This window comes from Peromyscus californicus, unplaced genomic scaffold (genome assembly GCF_007827085.1).
Source record: "Peromyscus californicus insignis strain IS unplaced genomic scaffold, ASM782708v3 Scaffold_21__1_contigs__length_65335640, whole genome shotgun sequence".
NCBI lineage: Eukaryota > Metazoa > Chordata > Mammalia > Rodentia > Cricetidae > Peromyscus > Peromyscus californicus.
The window spans coordinates 44,839,287-44,867,087 of NW_026294514.1; positions in this window are offsets into that span (position 1 = coordinate 44,839,287).

The following is a 27,801-nucleotide window of genomic DNA, read 5'->3' on the forward strand; positions in this document are numbered from 1 at the left end:
CCACCATTTTCTGGCCTCTATGTCTGTCTAGTGGCTGTTCTGTCCTCTGACCCCTGATAAGTTTATTAGGATGCACAATATATTGGGGGACACATTATATCACCACAATTTTATCTGTATACTGCTAGATGGTGTAACAGGAATTATTGGATAATGTTAATATAAAAATATTGGCTGGAGAAGCAAGTGGGAATAAGGTCAAACCCGATCCAGCTTTGGATAGCGAAATGGAAAACAGAAGAAAGGTGTGTGGGAGAAAGCCAGCACAGCTCTTGGGAAGTAGCAGCTGGTACCCAAGGCATCATCTGAATATAAAGCACTTCATACTAAAGTGTATGATGGAGAATGATCAAGCTGTCCCAAGCGATAGATCTTTGAGAGTCCTTAGTGGTGGTTTTCTCAGGTGATGTGAAGGTAGGCAGCTGCTGTGGTAACTAACTAAGAGGAGTTGAGAGGCACCAATTGTAACTGTGAATGTGACAGTGACACAGCTTTGCCGACCAAAGTTAGCCAAAGACATGAAAATTGGAGCTGGGTGAATGTGTCAATAGCCCAGTCTCAGATTGATGCATGCAAAGCAGAGGTGCAGGTAATCCCACTAAGTCAGTAAGCTCACTAAATTACCCCTAAATCAGTGGGGTTGGCTATCATTCCATCGTATCATTATAAATGTGTCAGCCTATTTTATTCTATGAATTTTTATTTAAATTCCTCATAGATTCCTTATGTGATGCTATGCCAAAAACCGTAATTCAAGAATCAGTCTCGATAATCAGATGGCGATGAGATACTGATGAATGGGGCAAGACGAAGTTTTCCTGCTTCTCTTTCTCACATAAATGAGGAACGAAAAAGGAGGAGTCCAAGTTAAGCAATTACCCAGGAAGCCAATCCAATTTCTTTTATGTGTTAATTTCACTAGTAATTCTAGAAATATTTTTCTCAGAGCAAATCCAATATAAGCCAAAGTCTGCGTTTATCACAACATTAAGTGCTGATCCTTCTAGGACTTGTTTGTGTCCTACACACACACACACACACACACACACACACACACACACACACACACACACTTCAGTGTTATTTACTAAGAATGGATAGCATATGCTTTTTTTTTTAGGGGTGAATATTGACCCCAGGGTCTACTGTATTCTAGGCAAGCACTCTATCACAAAGACACATCCCAGTATACCATGTGTTTTCTTAATATGTCTTTAAAACATAATATCAAACTATACTAATCTATCCCCTCCTTCTAACACCTATGTACTATGTGTATCAGGGTAACATTAGCTACTTTAAGAAGTGAATCCCAACATGGCATGGCTATCACAGTAGAATGGTATGGCTTACTCATGCCTAGTTCATTGCGGCTGATCAGCAGGTTGTATCTCCCTTCAGACTCCTGTAATGCTTCCATATTACAGTCTGATGATTGGATCCAGTCAGCAGAACATGAAGGAGGACTCCCCGGAGTTTGATGGAAAAAAGACTTTATGTAATTTCCCTTTGCTGGAAATGATCCAAACAAAAGGAAGATGTGGCTTGAATTTGTCTTCAGTTCTATTCTATGGGCCACATGGTAGGGTAGGGATTGAAGCATTCTGGTGGAGGGGAGCTGGAAGGGTATGGCTTTACAGTAGTGCCCTGAAAGAATACATTTGCCATTGTCAACGTGAACTGCATAGGAGACCTCAGTGATGGGGCAGAAGTGATCTCCATCAATCTCAAATATGACATACACCATACAGCTCTCAACATGTGATGTTATCAGTTTACTAATAACATATCTACCTCTTCCCTCCCAAATCCTCTTTGACTCTGGAGGACCCTCAAGCATATTAGTAGGTGGAAGAAGAAAGAAGTACAGGCTGAGAGAACTGGAGTCTCGGGGAAGGACTGAGTCAAGCTCATGGCTGTGTGAGTTGGCTTTGAAGTTTGTATTCCACATGATCTCCACAGACAGAAAAACCTCACGTACACTGGCCATGTGAGACCAGGAGAACAAAACAAAGGCTCTTCCTAATTTTTCCGAGTTTCATCCCTGAAATTTGTTCTAGACTTCTAGTTTCCTGGTATTTTATGAAATGGAGTAACAGCTGGCAAAGACACACATTCTAGTTTGCAGCAGGCTGAGCAATATGAAAGAGCCATGATCATGTGGACAATGTACACACGGGGCTGGCATCGCAGGGACAGCTGCTTCTGTCTATTGACCTCTGGGTCCTGTGAAGATGGACAAAAATAATTCACCTCCACAACCTGCCAGACCTGAATTTCCAGAGAAGAAGGAACAACTTGGTGACCGCCTGAATTCAATGAACACACCATGTGCGCCTGCATTAAGTACTCTGTCTGGTTGATTTAATGTGCCTCTTAATGAGTCATTCATTTTAACTGCTGAGAGTGGGCCAGTGAGAGAGGAAGTAGTAAGTGTTGATGAAAGCAACCAGATTCTAAATATATAAAAATTAAAATTTATCCGGGAAGTGAGTTTGTTCAATGCTCATATTTTAATATTTTATGGAGATGTGAAGTATGTATGTAGGGTGTGTGTGTGTGTGTGTGTGTGTGTGTAACATTTCAAGCAATTATTGAAATAAGCTAAATGAAGCCATTTTACCGAATGAGAACCTATAACTGTGCAAAGTAAAAGTCGTTGTATTACTGTGAGAGCCAGGTGTTGGTTGGTGTCAGCATTATACTTCAAAGCCAGCTGTTCTCCCCCAGTAACTGTGCCATGAAATAGGCATGAAAGAGCGGATACAAGCGAGGCAAGCTGGAAAGAGTGCTATTACCTGTAATGAGGAGCTGGGGTGTAATAACCTCGGGTAGTGGAAAGTGATCCAAAACAAAAGTATAGTGGAGCCAAATTGACTTGGGTGCAGATGATTGACAGTCTCTAGTTATCACAAATGCTCAGCAAAGGATGGCAGCAAAACCCAGCTCCATTTAAAGTTCCTCTTACCTGTGGAAAGGAAGTTGAACAGAGAAACCATCTGAGGGCTGGCTGCTTCTTTGGGAGTAACTTGCAACAGTTGGGCAGTGCCAAGAACAAACAAACAAACAAAAAGCCAGCCTAACAGATGTGCCAGGGACTTACGCATAGAGTTTGTCTTCTACTTGGCTTGCCAAAACTGATTCCCTTGGAATCTTGAAGATCTCACTGGTAACCAAGACCAGTTTGTCTTATGAATGAGACACTAACTCTTAAGAATTGTCCGTGCTAGAAAATGCAGCAATAACCAGCAATCTCTTCTCAGAAGTCCAGAAAGAGTCCCAAGATTCCAGAAACTCAAGTCCTTACAAATAGAACTTGTTAGAAGTCCTACATTCTGAATTATGTCTCACACATAAGAGTGAGTATTGTGAGGGTGAAGGTACCAGTCATTACCAGTTTCAGTTCTGGTAGCCTCACTAGTAGACACCAAGTAGGCTTCCTTAAATTGGTGTATTAGTGCCATTTGGCCCATCAACAGTGTGTGTGTGTGTGTGTGTGTGTGTGTGTGTGTGTGTGTGTGTGTGTGTGTGTGTGTATGCTGTCTGTAACTTGTGTATATAGTCCAGGCTGATCTCCAACCCAAGGTGATCCTCCTGCCTCAGTTTCCCGAATGCCTGAGATTATAGGCATAAACCTATCATGCTCAGCTAAGGCTATAATATTTCTTAATATTTTACATTCATCAATACAGTGGTATATGGTCAACTTTTCACACTTGCAGACAGATAATTGATATTCTTGGTGAATATGGGAGAGAACCCATGTCTTCCCAGGTGTATGGAAGATCTCTGCCATATTCCTTATAAGCCACACTGAATTCTTTTCACTTAAGTGTGGACAGTGGAAGGCATGGGCTTGGCCACATTTGTGCATGTACTAAATGTGATCATAAAAGATGTAATATCCCCCCAAGCATCTTTCTACACACTCATTTTTTAGTGACAACTGTACCTTGTTCTCAGGCGTAAATAAATTAGCATGGCAGTTTTTAGCACAATGTTTATCACATACTATGTAGTGTACTTTTTCTCTAGGGTTCAACAATCTATGGTTTATTGATTTTTCAGTTAATACACAAACTAGTATTTTATGACATTCTTCTCCGTGTAGCTTTGTACTTTGCTCATATCCACACCCTTCATTTTCTTGTTTTACTCTCCCACCTCTTGTCCTTCTGGTCCCTTCCCCACTGCAAATAGCCTCCCTTCTGGATTTCCTGCCATCTATATAGATTCCGTACATAAGAGAAAATAAGTGTTTGTCTTTCTTCCCTCCCCCACTCTTCTCACCTATACCCCTCAGTCACTTTGTCCCTGCAAAAATCATGCTCCATTTTCATACAATATCTAGATTTAATATAGACATAGTATATGAGAGAATGTATGTGATAATCTCTTTATGACTTTGGCTTATTTCACTTAATATCATTACTTCCATCAATTTTCCATATAATGTATTATTTAATTTTTTTTTAGATTTCAACAATATGTGTCTGTGTGTGCACGCCTGTTTGAATGTGCATCACATGCATAGGTGAGTACATGTGCCAACAGAGGCCAAAAGAAAGAGGGTATCAGACCCCCTACAACTGGATTTTCAGGTTGTGAGCCTCCTGATGTGGGTGCTGGGAACTGTACCTAGGTTGTCTGCAAGAAAAGCAAGCGCTAAGTGCTGAGCCATGTGTCTAGCCTTGGAGCTCAGCAATATTTTTGAAGGAAACAAAAGAGCAGAAGAGAAATAAGACAGGGGCAAGGAGGGAAGTGAAAATAAGGACGGAGTAGAACAGCTGAAGTCATCTAGCATGTCCCTCTCGCCTTGCAAATGAAACAGGATCCAAGGAACCAAAGGCAGCCAAGAAATTGGTGTCGTCCTAAAAGAGATCGTTTGCAATAGTGTAGACTACGCGTTGGTTTGTAGTAAATGGTGCTTAAGCTTGTGCTATGGCAATATTAGAAAAGTTATATTAAAAAAGGAAAATTAATGTTCCTAGACTACACTTCTCTGGAGTCAGTGTTTGTGTGTTCTCCCAAAATGCATATGTCAAGACACCAGCATCCAGTGTGACGGCACATGAAAGTGGGGGCTATGGGAAGTAATTGGGGTTAGCTGAAGTTATCATGGTGGGGCCTCAAGAAGGGGTTAGTGTCCTTAAAAGAGCCACCATAGAATTTGTACTCTCTTGTTCATATTTTCTCTCTTCCTTTCCCTCCATTCCCCTTTCCCCTGCCCTCCCAGTTTCCCTCCTCTCTCTCCATCTTCTTCTCCTTATTTTCTTCCCTCCTCTGGCCCTCACATGTGAGAAGAGAGGGAGGGAGCCTTACATAAACCCCAAAGAGAATCCTCATCACAACCTGACCATTCTAACACCCTGGTTCTGGGTATCCAACCTCTACACCTTTGAGAGAATATGTCTCCATTGTCATCGATCTGCAGCATTTTGTAGTGTCCATGAGAGCAACCTGAACCTCGTGCATACATATCCATAATCAGACTTGGAGAACCCAAGGACACTTCTTGACTTCCCATTTGAAATATAGGGCATCTCCTCGCTCCCCACCAACATACCAAAATCCTTTGTAACTATACACATGCTTTGTGACCTGTTCAGTGTCTACAGTTTCCCAGACCCTTCTCCAATCAGAATCATTGAGAATTCTCTCTCTTCCCCAAACCAAAGTAATTGTAGAATTGTTTTCTTTTATTTACACAAGCTTCTAATGAAAATGTTTTACATTAGCTTCCCCTGGGTTTTAAGTTCTTGGAATGTAAGAGTCTAGATCTCATTCATCTTGTAATACTTTGCTGTACCTTGCATGATTTCTACCACCAAGCAGCTTCCCTATAAATATCTGTTGGATATAATGGAATCCACTACTGAACACTTATTCAGCCCCTAGATAAGGCTCTCCTGCCTGACAGGAGAAGATTGACAGGTCCCAATAGGGCCAGAATGCTGCTTTTCCTCTCGAAGATTTAGGAAACTGCCCGCAGATTCCACCAACCTTCCAAGTATCAAGAAATCGATGACAGCAAATAGTGTTGTCAAAGGGCCAGGTCGTGGGGGAACATCCACACAGGGGGATCCAGTGAATGGTCCACAGCTGCAAACCCACATAGGCTTATCAAGTCCTCCATCACCTGGCCCCACACACAGAAACAGGTCAGGCTGAGGCAAAGAGCAGCTAGCTGATGTCTTCACTCCTGGAGTGATGCCTGTGCCTGCCGGTAAGTGAAGAAAAGGTGAATTTTCTCCATTCTGAGCTGCAAGGCCCAGAGAGGACCAAACAGACTCCTGTACACCTGCAAGACAAGGGAAGAAGAGGCAGGGTGAGGGAGGAGCAAATGACTAGCAGGCTGGAGTGCACAAATGAGCACACTCCAACTGTGCAGAAGAGAAAAGAGGATGCCGCTCGGCACGAGGAATACATCATCGTTGTAATCCTCACAGGCAGGAAGGAGCTTGCAGTATTGAGATGTGAAGTAAGCCTAACATGACTAGCCTTGCAGTGTACATGTTAGCACACTGGAACTGGAAATGAGCTGATTAGAAACTCAGAAGTCCTCTAGTAGGTGCTTATGTGTGAGCTGGCCTATCACGCTTCTTCTCAGTACCTGCTCTGTCCACTTTGACGCCCTCCTCTGCCACCACCCCATCCCCTCTCTGCTCTCCCCTCCTTGGAGGGGCACCAATCTCTACAGAAACACTTTCTTCTGAAGGTAGCAAAATAGATTAAAGTCTTGAGCAAGCTGCTTGGAACCCTGGGGTGAAAAGACTGAATGGAAATGGAGAGAAAAGAAGGAGCAATAAGCAAAGTTAATTTAAGGCCTGAGAAAGGCAGTCTGGCAGTCTCAGGCCCGCATTATCTCCCCCTGCAGCTGCACCGATTCACCCACTTTCATCGCTGGCATAAACAGTCCATATCTCCAATTACAAGTGCCTGGGGAGCAAGCATTAGTATGCTGCATACAGTCTGGGGAAAGGTGTAAGTCTGAGTTGCTGCCTGCCTTAGAAGTCCCTAGCAGACATGTCCAGGAACAAAGGGAAAAAGCCAAGCCTCTCTCAGATGTCAGAGCTCATGTCTGAATGATGAGGTCAAGTGCTTGTGTCAGAATCCAAAGAGAAAGGGAGAGAGAAGAGGCAAGAAGACGCAATTGGCCACTGGAGTAATTTCATTAAAGTGCTCCGTAGAGAATGACCTGACCGCTAAGAGCTTTGGTCTAATTTTAGGGGGAGGCAAAACAGTAATAACATGGATGAGCATGTCAGCTGGGAGCCAAGTACACAGGGAGACGCTTGCATACCCTCTCCTTTTCCCTCACATTTTAATTATCAGTTCCTTTTTATCACCTTTTTATCAGTTTAAAAGAGCACGGCATTGCATCTAGAACAGAATAATTCAGTGTATCCTACCTGGGACTCCATCTCAAACCAAGCTCTCTACACACCACAGCTGCATGCAGCGACTTGGTCTAACAAGACTACAGGCACTTCATTTGTAAAGACTCTCAGTCAAAAAAATGTAAGAAGGAAACAGATGAAAAATAGGAGAGTCTAAGTGGCTAATAATGGAACTAGTTAAATAAATCACAAACACACATTATAGTACACATTGTAAAATCAATGATTTAGTGCTGCTTTCCTGAGCGAGTGGCTAATGTTTAGCTACAAAATAAGAGCTTCACATGGGGAACTGGTAAGACAGCTTTTGAGATAGCTTTTGTCTGATAAGATGCAGCAGCATGTCCAACCGGAATGGAGAAATCAGTCCTCTTGCATGCTGTGGGGGTGTGTACACCTTCACGAACACATTGATATGGGCCAGGACCTCAAAACAACCTTAATTCTTCACTGAGGTCTAAGCCCCTGCCTCTGATGAACCCTGGGAGACTCTGGGGACAATATTAGTTTATTTTGGTAGCATCTATTTATCTCTTCCTTGCTAACTGCCATCTCAACAGTTATGTTGCATCAGTCTTTCCTGTTCAATATAGCTTCAGGTTTTTTTTTTTACCTTCTTGGCATAAAACATGGTTCTGACTAATAAGAAGTGAGAAAGCATTGGCATAGGCCAGTATGAAAATGAGGTAGGAAGGAAAAATCAGTCCTCACAAACCTTTGGCCCACATGTAATGCTGAAAAGGAATGGCCATCTTGTGCTTTGAGACATCAGAATCCACACGCAGGGCACAACTGAATAGGGAGCAGATCATTGGCTCCTAGTTGGTGCAAGGAGGCAGAGTAGCTGTCATTTACCATTTGTCTTTAATTTGGGTTACATGCAAAGGAAGAAGATTATGAAAAGAAAATGTCATTTGGGTTCTCTTTGGTCTCATCCAGTCAACTTCTAATATTGATAACAGATACCCATTAAAATCTTGGACAGTCAAAACCATCCTCTTTCTCCATCTTCACCCAAAGAGAAGCCAAATAAAATAGATGGATTGGTTTATTTACTGGGTTAGATAGTCATATACTATACACCATGCATTCTCTATCTATCTATCTATCTATCTATCTATCTATCTATCTATCTGTCTATCTATCTATCTCATACACACACACACACACACACACTCAATTCATCTACAGCCCTCAAAACCTAAGTGTGTAAACTCATTTGGAAACAGGGTGTTGGCAGATACAGTCACACTAAGATGAGGTTACAAATATGTGTAGAAACCCTACTCAGTGGGATACTGTGGGAATTGAGTATAGAAAATTGTGAGAGTTAATTTATATGACTATGAAAGATCAAGCTGCTTATTAATGAAGAAGTGTAGGGTCCCTGTAACCTTTTAAGGAGAGGAAACTTCAGACTCAAGAGACACTGGAAACAGAATAGCATATTTCGAATAAGATGTTCCCCAGGCAAAGGATGCTAAATATCATATCAAAAGCTGGAAGAGGAATTCAGGACACACTGTTCATCATGGCCTCTGAGGACCAATCCCATTGACACCTTGATTTCAAGTAGTTTACCTTTCAAACTTGAAGTGAATAAATTTCTAGGGTTATTTTGTTGTTTTTAATTTTTTACTATTTTTATGTGTGTGGAGGGGTTATGCACATGTAAGTCTGTGTACCATGTGAGTACTTGGTGTCAGAAGGCAGTATAAGATCCCCTGGAACTGGAGTTACAGACAGTTGTGAGCCTCCCTGTAGATGCTGGAAATAAAGCCCAGATCCTCTATAAAAGCAGTCAGTGCTTTTTAACACTGAGTGGTCCTCCAGCCCCTAGAGTTCTAAGCCAGTGTGTCATACTATATTTAGACAGTCCTAGGGAGCTACAGCAATTGCTTTGTCTCCATTTTATTTACAAACATGGACTTTTATATCCCATGGGACACTCTTAAACTGATAGTAAAGAAACTGCATTCCCATCTTGAGTCCTATGAGATATATCAGAATTCAGGCTTCCTGGAAATTTTTCACATTATGGTCTTCCCTCTTGTGGAGGTGACCAGAGAAGAGGACTCTCATGCTGCAGAGTTGTAGTGGTGTCCTTCACTGGAGGAGGGTTCTGGACTGTCAAAGTGATAACGCTGGGCCAGTGGAGGCGATTACATGACGCAGAGCTACATGATTTCAGAATATATGTTAATTTAACACAGGAATAATAAATAATGACCAGACTATCTATACTCCTTTGTCTGATGATGGCCCCCTTTTGGAAAACAATAAATCCGCATATATACTATACACATCACAAATGTGATGAATAGGGATGGAAACTCTTTTAGTGGATTCTGGATAACTTACCCAGAGAATTGTAAGAATAAAATAATGTAAATACTTAAGAGCTAAACTTACTACAACAAAGCAAGTATACTATGTTTCTATTTGCCTAAGAGAGAAAAAACTAGATGGCAGGTACAGAAATAAAGAAAGTGAAAAATAAGATGAGAAAAGTACCAGTAACCCCTTTTACCACAGAATATCTCAAGAGTGTCCTGGCTAGTTTTATGTCAACTTGACACAAGCTTGAGTCATCTAAAAGCGGGGAGCTTCAGTTGAGAAAATGCCTCCATAAGATCCAGCTGTAAGGCATTTTCTTAATTAGTGATTGATAGGGGAGGACCCAGTCCATTGTGGGTGGTGCCATCCCTAGGCCAGTGGTCCTGGGTTCTATAAGAAAGCAGGTTGAGCAAGCCACAGGGAAGCAAACCAGTAAGTAGCGCTTCTCCATGACCTCTGCATTAGTTTCTGCCTCTGGGTTCCTGTCCTGACTTCCTTTGATGATGAACACTGATGTGGAAGCACACTTTTCCTATTGTGGAACCCTTTCCTATGATGTGGAAAATCCTTTCCTCCCTAAGTTGCTTTGGTCATGATATTTCATTACAGCAATAGTAACCCTAACTAAGACACAAGACAAGTAATTTATCTAGAACCAACTGTGAGGTTTTGTTGATGCCTCCAGATCTAGCACTGAGCATACAATGAATCACAGTTCTCAGAACAAGAGCCAGAGACCATCTTTTCTAAATAACTCTACAAAGAAAGCAAATATTTCTTCCTTAGCATATCATTATGCAATCTATGTAAAATTCGTCTGTCTTTGAATGTTCTTAGTGAGTCCCCCAATCTAAGCAGTGTGCCAGCAGTCCTTGATGGAACAGCAGTTGGTCTTGCTGGAATAGAAGGAACCTCATTCTTTCCTTTTACGTGACTGAAACTCCTCTCAAGCTTGTGAATCCATGTCTCTCTAAACACTAACATCTAAAGACAAGGGCAAGTTCTAGACTGCTAGATACAGGAAAGAAGTACAATGCAAGAGTCTATTTGCAACCAGAAGGCAATTCCTGAAGGTAGATGGTGGTGGACTTGTCCGTCTGGTAGAATTCTTCGGAGAAATTAATCAAGACTAAAGAAAGACAGGAATTGTCCCCACTGTCTTATATTGAAAAGGCTACAAGTGTGAGCAAGGAGATGTGCATGTTATAGCTGGAAAAACAGAAACATGAAAGTGAATGTTAAAGGATGCTAAGGAGGTCGGGCGGTGGTGGCGCACGTCTTTAATCCCAGCACTCGGGAGGCAGAGCCAGGTGGATCTCTGTGAGTTCGAGGCCAGCCTGGGCTACCAAGTGAGTTCCAGGAGAGGCGCAAAGCTACACAGAGAAACCCTGTCTCGAAAAACAAACAAAAAAAAAAAAAAAAAAAAAAGGATGCTAAGGAAAAGGTATTAAAAAAAAAATTAGGTTGAGCAACTTTTTTTTCCTGCACAGAGAAGTCATAAGAGGGAAACAGACAAATCAGTACTTTATGGGCCCCACACTTAGGAAGAAATTCACCAGCTCTATCTAGCCTTTTCCTCCACCTAATGAAGAACAGCCTCTCAGCCTTTCCTACCGCTGTCTTTGATGTCATCAGAGGTCTGCTCTGATTTACAAACACCTTCGAATGGCTGTTCTCTGTGCTTAGTTAAACTCTACTCGTGACTTTCATTATATGAATGCAAAGTCTGATGCCGAGGAGCAGACACAGCTCCCTGGATGAGCAGAGTAGGACCCTCCACCTCTTCAAGTTGCCTCTAGAAGGCCAGCCTCTCATCTAAAGGCTGGAGTCACTGTCAGTGGCAAGGACACTGAGGCTGGCTCTCACCGCAGCAAGGTCGGCAGATGCCAGGTTTCTTACAGAGTCATTGGAGGCTTAAGGATAGAAGCCTGGTGTGGAGAAAATAGAGAAAATGTCACCCAATGCAGGCAAAAGGGGCAGGCAGTAAGTGACTTTGTTCTCCCAGATTTAACATATTCATTTGCCAGTGTAAGCTCACTTAATGAAGACCTAGAGGCCATCTTGTATAACATGAAATATTTATGAGGGTGTTGTATATTACCAAAGGCTGAAACCAGAAAGGATCACAAAAAGAGAATACGGAAGAGGAACAATTAGCATCAATAATTTGTACTACTTCCAGATGGCCAAAGCAAAGAGCCCTTTTACAAGTCAAACTGTAAACTATGTAAATTGGTCAGGAAAACACATCACTAAAGATTCAAACTGGAGGCCATATCCAGTGGAAACTCTAAATAATTCAGAAGCAAGTTCTTAAGTGGAAACGGAGGACTACAATGGCATGCTCTGACTTTTCCAGGCCCCAGCAGCCAATGGACAGAAGGAGACCCACACAGAACAGTTCAAACCCTCCAACTCTACTGCTTTATAGTTTACTTGTATGCAGCAGCGTCTGTGGGCATCAGGAGTCTATCTCTATTTCAGCATTTTGCTCTCATAAGAGCACATGTGCTTTATTTGGTTTTGGTTTTGGTTTTTCTTTCCTCCAGCTGCTCTTTATTATATTTATTGTGCATATTTATTATATTATATGTTAATAGATACAAAAAGAAAAAGAAGCAAAGACAAACTAAAAAAACAAAAACAAAAACAAAATCTGAATGTAGCATGTAGTTGCCGACACTAGGACCAGAATGAAAGCAGGAATGCCAGCTTCCCATCAAGGGAGCCTTGAATTCTGTCCTTTGTCATTTACTCACTCTGTGTCTAAAGCACCAGATTGGACTCTGAAGGGACAGGAAGTTCCCCAAACTGGTATGACTTTGTTGCCCAGCCTGGTAGCAGTATATATATATATATATATATATATATATATATATATATATATATATATATATATATATATATATATATATATATATCTCATGTAGCTGAGCTTCCCAATTATAAAGTTCATCTGCACCATCTGCCTGTGAGTCACCTCTCCTTTAGACTCAGATGTAAATCTGCAGGCCAGAAAAGCAGAGCGGTATTTGCAGTAAGCATCATGCTGTTTCCTCCATCATGTCTCCTGCACATACAGACATATAGATGGAAGCCTTTGAAGAGATCACAGTCCTCTTATTCATGTATTTAGTAATACAGTGGACCATGAATGGCCTACCAGCCTATCAGATATGTCCCTCATGACCTGTGTTCTAACAGTGCTCATGAGACATTCAATAACTCAGTCAAAAAGTACTTATTAGAAGTCTATTGGTGCTGCCGGGCGGTGGTGGCACACGCCTTTAATCCCAGCACTTGGGAGGCAGAGGCAGGCGGATCTCTGTGAGTTCGAGGCCAGCCTGGGCTACCAAGTGAGTCCCAGGAAAGGCGCAAAGCTACACAGAGAAACCCTGTCTCGAAAAAAAAAAAAAAAAAAAGAAGAAGAAGTCTATTGTATGATGTACAACACTAAAGTGATGATAAACAAAAGTAGATCTTGTTTGTATTCTCATGAAACTTAAGAGTCCAGTGAGAGAAGCAAGCACTATTCAAAGACTGATACTAATTGAAGAACATGCACACATAATGGCCATAAGAACAATAAATGGAAATAAACCAATAAAAGCTAAAAAAAAAACACAACAGAGGACACCTTTCCATCATGGGGAGGGAGAAGAGTTCCTGACAAAGTAGCTACCAAAAAAACTGGATAGAAAATGGGAGGTGAACTCATGCCTCTCCAGCCAGTTCCAAGAGGAAGAGCAGTATCAGACTAAGAAGTTGGATAATGCTCAAGACTCTGCAGGAGTTGAGGTGGAAAATGACCCTTTCCCATCATATGCTCATGTAGTTGACATTAGTAAGTACTGCGATGACCATGCAAATAAAAAAATATTTTTATATTGAAAAGGTTAAAGCCAATAGGCAAAGTATGAAAACTCAGTATGATAACTATCTCAAAGGTCTAAGGAACCCCAGACTGGATAGACAGCATCATTTTCTGGCTGGAGAGGCGGCATCACTTGCTGGCTGGAGAGGCAGCATCACTTGCTGGCTGGAGGTCATGGAGGAGAAGACAAAGAAAATCAGATCCAGGGAGAGCAAAGGGCTTCAGCAAAGCCACAGTGGCCCGAAGCAGCATGACTTCCTCAGAGGCCACAGGAAGGAAGTTAAGTTTGGCATCTGAGAAGGCTATGAACAGATGGAAGTCAAGAATGTGGCAGGAGATGAGTCCCGACAGGAGAAAAATTGGAGCCCCCAAGAGGAGACGTTGTATTTATAAAGCTACAGTGGAAGCTTATCCAGAACGGAGTGGCGAAAAAATGATGGAGGAGTGAAAACAGACAGGGAATGACTTCCTTGTTGTTCCTTTTGCTCTCTCTCTCTCTCTCTTTCTACAACAGAGAAATGAACTAAGATTCAAAGCAAACCCAAAACCCAGTGATTGATCCTGACTCTGCTTTGTTGTTTCCACAGATTTATTTCCTGGTGAATGTTAGCACATAAAATCCCAGGATGCTTATCAATGTACATTACATTTCCTCCAGTTTAGCAAATTGGAGTTTATTTGCTTTCATTACACGGCTTTGTATTTTGCTGGGCAACAAGCCATTCTGGCACTGAGAGGAAAAAGTGATGGGTTTTAGCAATTGTGTGGCCACATGTATGGAATAGATAGATGCTACATAGGGAACAGATTTTCTTTAGTACCTTGGTTTATTCATTGAACACCAAAAAATGAAAGCAACATTGGAAAAATGACAGCTCTTGCTATTACGCAAGCCAAACATTTTTCAATCATTTCCCATGTATCTTAATACTATGTCAGAAAAATTTAAAAGCTTTATCAGCATATGTTTATGCTGTAAAGCATAAAAATATATTAAACACTCATGAACATCTAGTGAACATAATTTGCATTTCTCTGATTGCTAAGAGATAGAAATGTAGTTTTCTGTTTATTGGTTAAACATTTCCATACTATTTGTCCATTTTTCTATTTTGTTTGTATTTGTTTTCTATCAATTGGTGGGAGCTATTTGTATATCCCCAAATAGCAGATGTTGGGTGATAGTATACAGGACAAATTTTTCAACTACTTTTTTTTCATTTTCTTTGTGGTACTTTTGATAGAAAAACATATAGCATTGAATTTAATATAGTTTAATTAATAATTTCTCTCATGGTAAGAATATTGTTTAACAAAACATTCTCTACCCCAAAACTAGAAGAATCTTTTCCTATACTTTTCTCCAGGAGTTTTTCTTTTGGCCCCAGTCTTACCTGCTTCAGTTGACTTGTCTACACAGTATAAGTGAGGTCTTCAGCTCCCCTTCCTTCAATGGTCATCCACTCAATGGTCATCCATCCATTCAATGGTCATCCATTCAATAGTCATCCATCCATTCAATGGTCATCCATTCAATGGTCATCCATTCATTCAATGGTCATCCATTCAATGGTCATGCTTCCCAGTGCTACTTCCAGAGCAGGTCTTCAATTCCCCCATTGAATTGTGGGGCCTTTTGTTGTACATGTTTTTATGGCCTTTGGTAACTACTGGTTTCTCTTTCTTGTTTTTTCCTGATATCACAAAAGTTAGATTAAATTTTCTTTTTGTTTTTGTTTTTCAAGACAGGGTTTCTCTGTGTAGCTTTGTGCCTTTCCTGGAACTCACTTGGTAGTCCAGGCTGGCCTCGAACTCACAGAGATCCGCCTGGCTCTGCCTCCCAAGTGCTGGGATTAAAGGCATGCGCCGCCACCGCCCGGCTAGATTAAATTTTCTAAACATCTTTGTTAGTAAGAGTCAAGATAAGACTAGGTATTGTCCAAATGAGACACTTACATAGATTTAGAAGAGAAAGGAAATTGAAATTATTCATTCCCAGCACCAAGGACAAAGACAACACAATTTGGGGGGGGGGGGTGTTCATTTTACAGAAGCCACATCCCATGCAGCCCACAGTCTTTGGGTAACAATTTGGGGTATGGTGTTCTCACTTCTTCTCCCATGGTCTGCAACTTGCATTTTTTGAATTCATAAGACAAGAACTTGGAAACCACTGACTGAGTGAAATTTTTGTATCCAGAACCCTAAGTCCTGAGATGAGAGAAAACTGTAGACATTAAAAGCCTCTTGCTTTTTCCTATAGTACCACCTTGCCGAATCCGTTTACAAAGTCTTAATATTTATTGAATTTGCCTCAAATTAAGCTAAGCTTTTTTTTTAATTGACACAACCTGCATTTTATATTTTTGTAAAGATTTATGCATTTGTCTTGCAGGGGCGGGAGTTGGGGGTGGGTTGGGGTGTGAGGGAGGTGCCTGTGTGTTTATGTGCATTATGTGCATGTAGGACTCCACAGAGACCAGAAGGTGTTAGGCCCCCTGGAATTAGAGTTCCAGGGGGTTGTGAGCATTCATATGGGTGTTAGGAACCAAACCTGGGTCCTCTGTAAGAGCAGCAAGTGTTCTTGACTTTTGAGTTATCTCTTCCAGCCCTTGGATCTACAGTTTAGAAGAATGGCTTCAGCAATTTGTATGTATTAGTTTTTGTGGGGTCAGAAATAAAAACAATATGATCAGCTGAAAAGGTGTGTAAGAAATCAGCTGAAGGAAGACAGCAACAATTGGGAGGGAATAGTTTTATTTAGCAGTTAAAAGGTACAAAGACGTGTCAGTTTAGGGTTAGATTTCCTTCTGGACTCTCCTTCAGAAATGCCTGAGCAATCTACTGAGAGACGATGTCTCTGAAATGAGCTGAGGGCATGTTGAGGTCGGGTGAAGCCCTACTCACGTGACCTGAGTCTAAAACTCTCACGAAGGAATGAACTACATATAAAGATTTATGAGTCATCCATAGATAAATAATTGCTGTGGAAGACAGCAATACAAAGTGCACACACAGTTGGGAAGACGCCTCTGAGAGAAGGCTTTTCTAGAACTCCCAGGAAAGGGAGCTGGAGGGAGACTGGGGAAAGTACCCAGAGCTAAACATCAGCGAAGCCGGGGATGGAAAGCGTCGTGAAGCCAAATGAGGAGAAAGAGTAAGAGGGAAACGATTAACGGTGTCACACAATAAAGGGACTGAACTCTGTCCACTGCCTTTAATAATGGGAAGCTGATCGCTGGAAATAATTTCCCTGATGTTTGAGGGAAGGAAGATAAATTATTGTCAGTTGAGGAAAAGCTGTCCAGCGGGGATGGAAACGGCAGATGTGAACTGCAAAGCAGATGCTGGAGGGGGGTGTAGAGTCAGAGGACATTCTTTTTTTTATTTTTCAAGAATATGTTTATATGGTGAAGAGAACAGCAGACTACAGAGGAAGGGAAATGGACGACAGGTAGCTCAGGGCCTGTTTGAGCCCAGAGAAAACTTCCAGTGCAGGCGGTTGGAAGAGTGATCCCGACTCTGGCCCAAGAAGGGACAATCGTTGCTGGAAAATAGAAGAATGGTAAAAGCAAGAGTAAAACTCCCAGAGTGCTTTGGGACCTTGGGAAGGAGGGTAAAAGGGGAAATGCATTTTGTTATTCTGAGTGAACATGAAGGTAGAGTTCTACACTCAGAGTGAGAGAGGATAAAGCAGAAGAACAGACCGACGATGACAGAGTGTTGAGCGAACAGGAAAAGGCAGATGGCTAGCATGAAAATGCCTCCAGACATCCAGCAAGTGCAGCCTCGGTCGGAAGGTGTGTCAAAGATACTGGACAGTCTTCCCCGAGCAAGGCAGCCCCAGAAGCAGTCTGTTCTGTTTTTGTCCTGAACTTTTTCACACAATTCTCATTGGTAGAATGAAATTAGAAACAAGTTAGGTATTTGCACCTGACTTTGATTACAAAATAGACTAGGCTGAATGGCTACAAAATGTAGCTCAGACTGCTACAATAAGAACTATGAGGCCAAACAGGAGGGAAAGACTGTGTGTGATAGTATACGGTAGACTTAAAGGGCAAAGGGATGCATTAGACAAGAAAAGAGTCATTAACTTTCCTGTTTGGGGCTACCGCAGAAGGCAGTGGCATGTGGCTATGAGCAACAGTTAGTATTCAAATGATGTTAGTGAGACAGTGCTCTGTTACTAAGGACAGCTGAAAAGGATATGGGGGAAGCCACCATCCTGAGATGAATTTGTACAGAACAGTGATTAACCAACTCCAGCCACCGGATCAGATATTGCGCTCTTTAAGAAACTTAATAAAACTGTAGGACTTATTGATTTTGCTTTTCCTCTAGGCAGAAATATGCCAAGAATATACACAGAGAAAATAAATAATCTCAAGCTCCTGCAAGAAAGCTTGAGAAAATGTGGAGTTATAACTTCCCAAAGTGAATTCAGAAATAGGGCTGGTTCAGCATGCAGCTAATATTATAAAGATTAATTTCCAAGCACTTGTGCTAACAAAGATGAAACATCTATCATATGACCTGGAGGTTCCTTTTCTCTAAAATATACCCAGGAGAAATGGAAACAGGGCATCGACTCATAACTTGATGTACGGAGAAGCCATCTATGAAGCAGAATCCATCAGGAGCCCCAGGAGAGACTCTTCTGGAGTGTTCAGGGGAAGTAGTTTGATACCTTGTTAATCACTGAGACTCTAACAGAACAGCTGTTACTAGAAAATGTGACGGGATGGGAAGGAATACTCCAGAGAATGTGTCCCTGGTTGCTCTGGGTGAGGTCTACAGACATGTGCTGTGTAGCTCAGGAAATAGCACTGACTAAGTCAGTCCCCTGTCACCTACCGTTACAAGTAGTTTCTCAGTTGAGATGGACTATGGAACAACTAGAGGAAACCGTTCTATTTGATCTATCCAGAACACCTGGGAATTGAAGTCTACAGCGGAAATTAGGGGAAGTCACATAAGAATGTGAGATGAACTCAGAGAAAATGAGAAACTGATTAAAAAGAACTTTGTTGTATCCTCAGTTATCCCCTCTTAATGTTTTTTCTATTCTTAATTCAAGCAAGATAAGAGGCAAAAAGATAGATAGATGATAGATAGATAGATAGATGATAAATAGATGAGATAGATGATAGATAGATAGATAGATAGATAGATAGATAGATAGATAATAGATAGATAATTTTTTGTCCCCATTACCTTTTCTCCTATTCCTCTATGCACTACTGAGCAGGAAGACACTGTTCTGGAATAATGCTTCATTACTGACTTTTACTTGCTCATCTTGAAAGGAATCTGGGTGATTTATCTGCCTTGTAGATAACTGTACCTTAGCAATCGAGGAAGAGGTGAAAGCATCCTTAATCTTATTAGAGCTTACTGAAAGTACCTGTAACAAATGTCATATTTAATCGGAATCTAATTGGAGTTTAATAATGACGTATTAAAGGCCTCTGTCTTCCCGCCTAAGACCTGGAAGAGAGCAAAGACATTGGTCATTCCTGCATCTTTAAGTTGTTCTGGAGATCCTAGGTAATACAATAGGAAATATAAGTCTAGAGGATATATGGCATGAAAATAAAACAAAGTACTCAGGTGCCCATTTCCACTGGTGATATAATTATGTGCATTGAAAACTTCTTAAGCTACAATTATCAAATGAATAAATAAATGTAAAAGTGTTTTGATTATAATTTCAATACTTAAAAATCAGTGAAGTTTATGTATACAGTAGCAGCATATAATTAGGAAGTAATTTTTTAATCAAAAACCTGTAAAAATAGCTTAAAAATCCTCCAATGCTTGTATGCTTAAGGAACAAATAAGGGGGTGTATCTAAATGTCACACAGAAAAAAAAAAGTATCGCCAGAGCAAGGAGGCTTCAAAACACCTGAAACCTGACTAGGAAGTTCATTATAAAACTTCTTAAATACTCAGTAGAGTTTGAATCAAAACCCCAACACCCATTGTGGAAATGGTCAGAGCCAGGGATAGGAAAGAGGAAAGACTGTTTTGAAGAACAAAATGGGTGAGTCTTTCCTACTAGATATTAACATATTCTAAATCTTCCACGACTCAATGAGCAGAGTGTGGGCACATGATTCGATAATCAGATACCAATGGGACAGAATAAAGACTCTTAATTAGACCCACATTTGTACAGCTTCTTTCTATTCTGCAAAAGTGTCATTATAATGGAGGGAAACAATCATCTTTGAAACGAACAGCGCTGTTCCGACTGGACATGATATGGGGAGAAATGTGTCTTTGTTTCATTACAGATCATATATAGAAATCTGTTCCAGATAGATTGTGGGAAGATATAGATGACAAAATAATTCTATAGGAAAATATATTCATGGCCTAGGGGAAACCAATGATTTATTAAACAAGATACAAAGAAATTGCTATTCAGAGTAATTGAAAAAGTATTCACAGGCATGGAGAAAGTGCATTGGATTGAAAGCCATGTGGCAGTAACCTTCAAAACTGTATATATGCATATTCTATGAACCAGAAATTCTATTTCCAGAGGTATTTCTAACTGAAAGCCCACATGTGTACCAGAGGAGTGTACAATTACTCATAGAATAATTATGTGATAGATCCACATTGAAAACAATTCAAATACTCATAGACACCACAGTAGCTAAATTACCCAGAAGATATTTTAACAATAGCTTCTTACAGGAAATGGTAAATATCAAACTACCACTGCATGCTGTGGTGTGGTTGAGTAATTTTAAGAAAAAGAAGCTTGACTTAGAACAATGAATTCATAAAACTCAAAAGATATGTCAAACTAGTTTGTTTTTATGTTACTTTTATGTGTATGAGTGTTTTACCTGCATATGTCTGTGTACCATGTGTGTCTAGTGACTGCAAAGGCCAGAAGAGGATGTCAGATCTCCTGGAGCTAGAGTTATAATAGGCTGTGAGCCACCATGCAGGTACTGGGAATTGAACCCCAGTGTTCTGGAGTGTTCTTAACCACTGACCCATCTCCCTAGCCCCGGGTCAAACTAGCTCTAGTTTACTGAGCTAGAATGGTGGTTAGTTTGCAGAGGTTATAGTTACTATTAATTTACATGAAAGAGGCTGCCGAGGAGTTCACAGTGTTTATTTCTTGGTGAGAGGTATGTTGGTTTTGTAAGACGATAGCAAGCTATGCATTTGAGGTTAGTGCTTTAGTGCCGGGCAGTGGTGGTACAAGCCTTCAATCCCAGCACTTGGGAGGCAGGCTCTGGATCTGAGACCATCCTAGTCTACATCGTGAGTTAAAAAAAAATAGTGCTTTATATGTGGTTCATATTTCAATAAAAAAAATCACACGCAAAATAAGAATCACAAATGTAATTTGTACTTTTGTAACACCTATCTCCCTAAGACTCTTATGCCTTCTCAAATTCAATCATGATGAATTTATATATGTGCTTCTTTCTCTTACAGAATATATAAACATTTGAAATTCCTCAGGACAAATCATTGGTGAGCGTCATGATGCCATAGCAATGTCATCGAATGCCAGTGCATCAACAGGGGCCTTCCATCTTTATGATGTCAGACAACCCTAAGTTGGTTTACTTCGGTTTCTTCATTTATTAAGAAATAACAACTGCAAAAACCAGTCCGATGGTATAGGCCTCTAGTCCAAATGCATAGAGACAGAGTCAAGAGGATCTGAACTTCAAGGTCATCTTTAGCTACACAGTGAGTTTGATTCCAGCCTGAGATATATGAGACCTTCTCCATAGAAGGATGTAGATATCAACACAGACAGATATGTGCATGTATCAACCCAATAACTACTACCAGTTCCCCTGCTCTCTTACTTTGCTATTCACCTTTGCTCAACCTGTCCTAGAAAATGCTTTTCTTTCTCATCTTAACACTAAATGCTTGCTCTCTTCTTAAAACTGTTTCCAGCTGCTACCCAAGTAAACTATTGCAATCCTTCCTACTTTCTCTATACTCTGTACACACCTACTGCTGTGCTACCAATGTTGTTCCATAATTCATGTGGTAAAATCTAATCCGCAATGTCGTAGTATTAAGCGGTAGGAATTGTGGAGTCAATTAGGTCGTAATTTCTCTACTTTCATGACTGGGATTGTGTCCCTTGTCAGAAGGCTTTAGGGGGGTTGCTTGTTTTCTCCATACCTTCTACTGTGCAAGGGTATAGAAACCAGGTACCAATACAGAAGGAGAAAGTGTGTTTTCGCTACATACCAAACCTACTGATACTTTGTAAGTTTGGGGCTTTTTGTATTCTAGACCTGTGAGAAATAAATTCCACTATTTATACATTACCTGGCATAAGATATCTTGCTATGGCACTAAAATGGACAGAGATACGTTCTTTAAATTTGATCTTGTTAACACACACTAAATATCTAGAGCAGCAGTTTTCAACCTGTGGGTCATGACCTCTTTGGGGGCCGAAAGACTCTTTCACAAGTGTTGCCTAAGATCATCAGAAAGCAGATATTTACATTACAATTCATAGCAGAAGGAAAATTATGGTTATGCAGTAGCAACAAAAATAATTTTATGGTTGGAGGTCATCACAACATGAAGAACTGTATTAAAGGGTTGCAGTGACAGGAAGGTTGAGAGCCACTGAAGCTTCTGAAAGACAAGGACTGTGGTTTTCATGTTTTCTATCTCAAAATCTATCCCCATAGCTGGAACATTAGTGCTTACTGAATATATGAATGAATAAGTGAGTAAGTTCTTGCCCTACATATCTAAGTGACTGGAACAATGTCGAGTCCCACCTGACCTGTCAAACAGTTCTGAATAGGAGAGTGAGGATTGAGGAAAAAACTTATAGACATAAAAGAAAAGACAGAGACACAGAATAGGTTTGGGAGGGCTCTGAGTCAATACCACAGCAGCCCTGAGTTTATTTCTCATAACCTTTTTATAGCCAAAGCAAGGGGGGCAAAAGACCTCCCCTCTCAAGGACATCATGGTTCAAGGAACAAATAAGTGCAAACACCTTCTTAATTCTCAAGACATCTGGTAAACACACCTTTGGCCAAACATCATGCTATTTGGCCTTTAAGAGCAAAATATCTAGTAGCCATGCCTTTGGCCAATCACCCTGTTATCCAGCCTTAAAAAGCAAAGGCAAGCTTGAACTCTCTGACCTTGAGTCAAGATGGAATCAAGCCACAAACTGGTGTCACTGTGGGCTCCCACGGAACAATCTATAGGATCATTATGCACGAAAAAATAAAAAATAATTAACAGGTATTAATTTTTGCACACCAAACACATGGAACTGGATCACAAAACTGTGTCTGGTTCATGTTCTTTACTCACAAAGGAACACAGAACATGCTAGTTGATTTTTGAAAAGTCTTGATAAATGAAGGGTTTTTCAACTATTTACAAGCCTTTCTTTGAAATTCAGGAAATTTGCAAAGACAGACAACTGACTAACCAAAATAGCAATCCAGTCAGAAGTGACAATAAAACCCTTGTCATGGTGACAGAAACAAGCAGCCCCCAGGATGGAAATACAGTCCCCCATCTACCTGAAACCTCAACTGATAAATAGATAATGTGATTGGAAAGCCACTTGATCACCTATAAAGGAGGCCATTAGACTCTCTGCAGAACTCACACTGAGGAATAGAGATGAGGGCAAGTCTCTTTTGAAAATACTTTTGTTTCTTTTGTATAGAAATACATAATTGGGCTGTTTGCTCTTTGTAAAATCAAAACATAGGTTTTGATTTTAATTTGTTTTAAATTGTCTTCAATTTATGCCATGCAAGCTTATTTTCACTCTATTATAATAAAATAGAAGCATTGTGATCAAACTGTGGTATATCGATAATGTCATTGATGACAATACTGTGCTTTTCCTCGGGGCCACTTAATGTTGCTTCTCATGACCCAGGAAAAACAGAAAATGTTTATGAAGGAGGACTGATTGACTCCCCGGGATTGGATCTGGTCTGTAGAAAAGAATCCCTCACAGTTCACATCAGTCAACAGTTCAAATCCAGCCTAGGGCAAAGAGGATAAAAATATTTACAGGTGCTATGGCCTTAAATCAAGTTAAATCCCTAACAGAGCTCCCGGAGGCAGGGATTGGCAACTCATTTCAGCGTGCTGTTCACAGCCCTAAAGCAAGAACACGGTTTGCAGGTATCAGGAGTCTGAACCACCCTTTATCCCAATATCCGGGGGCACTGTGTGGGCATCACCAGTGTCCTTTCAGGCACCTCTCCTGAGGAAGCAGGAATATATTCACTCACAACTTCCTGATATATAAATTATTGCTGTCTACCACTGGGATTCTGGAAAGCAAAGCTAGGGATAAGAAAACTAGCCAATGCTTGCTTTCTCAAAAAACAAAGTGAGAAAACAGAAGACAAAAATTAAGTTCAAAATCGTAAAACTTCCTTTATTCATAGTCATGAATACACAGTCATTTTCCTGATAAACTTCAAGATTTTGCTCAGGGGGGAAAAACCACTCTATTATAAATGTAATAGAATTCCTATAAATATGATGCATGACCTACTAACTCACACACCAAATTAGATGCCAGAGACATTGCTGAGTCACAAATACTTGTCCCTGAACTTCTGTAAAGATATCAGCTATTGCATCAAAATGATGACCAGCAGCAGTAAATCATATCACCATCACGCCAGACGCACCTCGCGGGCAGATAGATACACATCACTAGGTAAATTAAAATGCTGATCTACGACAAGTGCTAAAATTTGCCAAACACAATTACACAGACTCTTCTATTTTCAATATAACCTAATTTCAGCTTCGTTTCTGAGACGACTTGATCACTTGACCATAGTGAATAAAAGCAGAGTTGTCGGGATAACATCCAGTCGTCACTCTACGCTCTCTTCCTGGATGCCATCAGCATGAGCTTTACCAAGAACTATCTACTGTTTGGTAAACTTCGTCAGCAAAACCAATGCAAAGAAAGGGTAAAATAAGGCACTGTGGGTTAATTCCTGCAGCTCTGCTTTCCAGAAAACATGAAACAGGCTTTGACAGGCTTTATGACCATTTCTGTATGTGTATCTAACAATTCCATTATTGCAAATTGTCTTTAAAGAGGTCTGTGAGAGATGTTATATACGACTACAGTTTTAAATGCTATACTTTCACAGGAGAAAGGTGTAGGAGAGAGAAAGAGAGTGAGGGGGGGGGGGAGAGAGAGAGAGAGAGAGAGAGAGAGAGAGAGAGAGAGAGAGAGAATATGCAGGTCATAAAGGAGTGTTGGATCTCTTAGAACTGGAGTCACAGGCCTTTGTGAGGCATATGTGGGTGACAGGATCTGAGCTGTGGCCCTCTGATAGAACAATAGGTGCTTTTAACAGCCGAGGCACCTTTCTAGCTCCTCATTACACATTTTTAAAAAACAGTACTTAATATATATTGTCTGGCTATTTTTTAAGAAAAAAAATGTTTATAAATATAGCTTTACTCCAGACTTAAGGCTACAAATTAAAATATGTGGATTCCATGAATGCCACTTAGTCACAATCTAATCAAAAACCTTAATACGCCACTCCAAATATTTCTACCAAGGGAGAGTAGAACAGTACAGAGTATCAGAGTTATTTCTATGTACTAGAATGTTCCTAAATATTGTATCAAGATCATGTTTATATTTTATTTTCTGTATGGAGAAAATGAGAGAAGAGTTCTAGAGCTGGGCGTAAGTACAGGTACACCTTTTTATGAGTTGTAATTATTCTAGAACATTTGAATTAAAACCCATATCACCGCAACAAGGATGAAGAAAACCTTTAGTTTTAATTGTGGAAAAAGCCTAAAAAGGTCTTTAGAGTCATCTAGTGTGGAGGGTGGACAGGGCTTCTTAAAGTCAGACAAGTCCAAGGTTAATCATAGGTGTCAATTTGACTAGATTATTATGCCCAGATATTTTATCAGATAATATTCTAGGCATCCCTATGACGAGTTTTGGATGGGGATAACATTCAAGTTGTGAGTTTTAAATAAAAAAAATTGTCCTTCATAATGGGGGGAGCCTTACTCACCAGAGGAAGGACCAAGCAGACTAAGACTGACCACCTCCTGGCAAGAGGAAGCCCTGCCTGCAGATGACCAAGGGGAGTCGCCCCCACCAGCCTCAGTGGCGGGTGTGTGTGTGTGTGTGTGTGTGTGTGTGTGTGTGTGTGTGTGTGTGTGTCTCCTGACTGCTAGGATACCCTCTAATGATGAACCTGGTAGCCTCGTGCTCAACTGCTTACAGTGGATTCTCTTCTCTTTCACGATGAAGCCCATTGCCAACTTTCTTACTCGCTAATCCTCCTCATCATGGTCATTCTGAGACTTGGGTCACTTCACAGTGCTGTGCCAAGAAACAGTGTCAAAGCACGGACTCCCAAGGTCACTCTGATTCATACATTTCTCAGTTCCCGCATTACTTAGCCAGCTGGCCTGTGTTTACTTAGAGCCAGCGTATATGAGGCCCTCTGCCATATGCCACAGTTACAAAGACCAAGATGTACTGGAAGGAGGAATTTACACTCTCTTCAATGATTTGACAAAAACAAAACAAAACAAAACAAAAACCAGGTCAACTTAGTCCTGAGGAGACCCCAACCACACAACTCAGATAAACAAGCCAGGAAGAGAAGAGGGTTATATGGAACCGTCTAAGGCAAATATTATCTATTTTGTGTCAACTCGGTGTCGGGACCTGGAAACAAGATTGCGGTCACTTGGTCACTTGTCATAGCTGAGTACCTTCAAAGTCTGTGTCTTTAGACTTACCGCCTGGTTTTTATTTTGTCTTGTTTTACTCTGTGAGGTTTTAGACTATTTCATGTGTTTTAATCTGCTTGCAGTCACTTGAAGACAAAGTATCAATCAATCAATCCAGACACTGACAATTTACACAAATATTAAGTCTCAGGTTTGTACAACTTTAACTTTACATAAGCCAGAAGTTTCCCTGCATTCATATTGCAATTTTTATTGTAAATTGGCCTTCTTATGCTGAGGAACTGTCCCTGTACCTTGGCCAGAGTTGTTTGATTCTTTTTCTACTAATAGGGGTAAAAGGGATGGAAGCAGTAACCTAGTACATAGTAGGTATGGGCTAGCTCAGAGAGCAGTAACCTAGCACACAGTGGGTGTGGGCTAGCTCAGAGAGCAGTAACCTAGCACACAGTGGGTGTGGGCTAGCTCAGAGAGCAGTAATCTAGTACACAATGAGTGTGGGCTAGCTCAGAGAGCAATAACCTAGTACACAGTGAGTGTAGGCTAGCTCAGAGAGCAGTAACCTTGCACACAGTGAGTGTAGGCTAGCTCAGAGAGCAGTAATCTAGTACACAGTGAGTGTAGGCTAGCTCAGAGAGCAGTAACCTAGCACACAGTGAGTGTGGGCTAGCTCAGGAAGAGTAATCCCTGAAACTGAAACAGCAGATGGGGAACACAGGTACAAAACACTGATCCTAACTTTGTATATTCACATTGAGATATTCCGGGGTTGGGGATTTAGCTCAGTGGTAGAGCACTTGCCTTGCAAGCACAAGGCCCTGGGTTCGGTCCTCAGCTCCAAAAAAAAAGAAAAAAAGAAAGAAAAGAGATATTCCTTCACCTCAAAATTTTACATTGTGACCCATGACACCAGGCTGTCCAGTCTGTGGCCACGCGTGACCTCTTTTTCTATTTCCATGCCTTGTGCCCATGAAAAGATGACTCTAAATGCTGCTGACAGACACAAGCATGAGTGCCTAGGACAAGGACTGACTCTAACACATTTTGTTCCTTTCTCAAACCTAGTAGTGCCTGGACTACAGTCAATCCTTAACCAGTTTTCAGGGATAAGAAACCACACAAGCTCCAGGGAATGACTCATTCAACCAAAAGACTCTTAATTTTGTCAACAGACCTTGACATGGAAATGTGGGGCTTCCTTGAGCTTGAAGATCTTTCCTCTTACCTTTTGGCTTTAATTGGAAATGAGGCTTCCAAATCCTCCCAGTCACATAAAACAGCCTCTGAGTTGGGGGCCTCTGTGTTCTTGTCCCATAAATACAAAGAATGAAAATCACAGACCGTGGAGGATGAATTGAGGAAGAAGTGTATTAGAAGATCCATAGGTAAGTGCTTAAGAGGAAGAGCTGAGAGAACTACTGTCAGAAGGTATG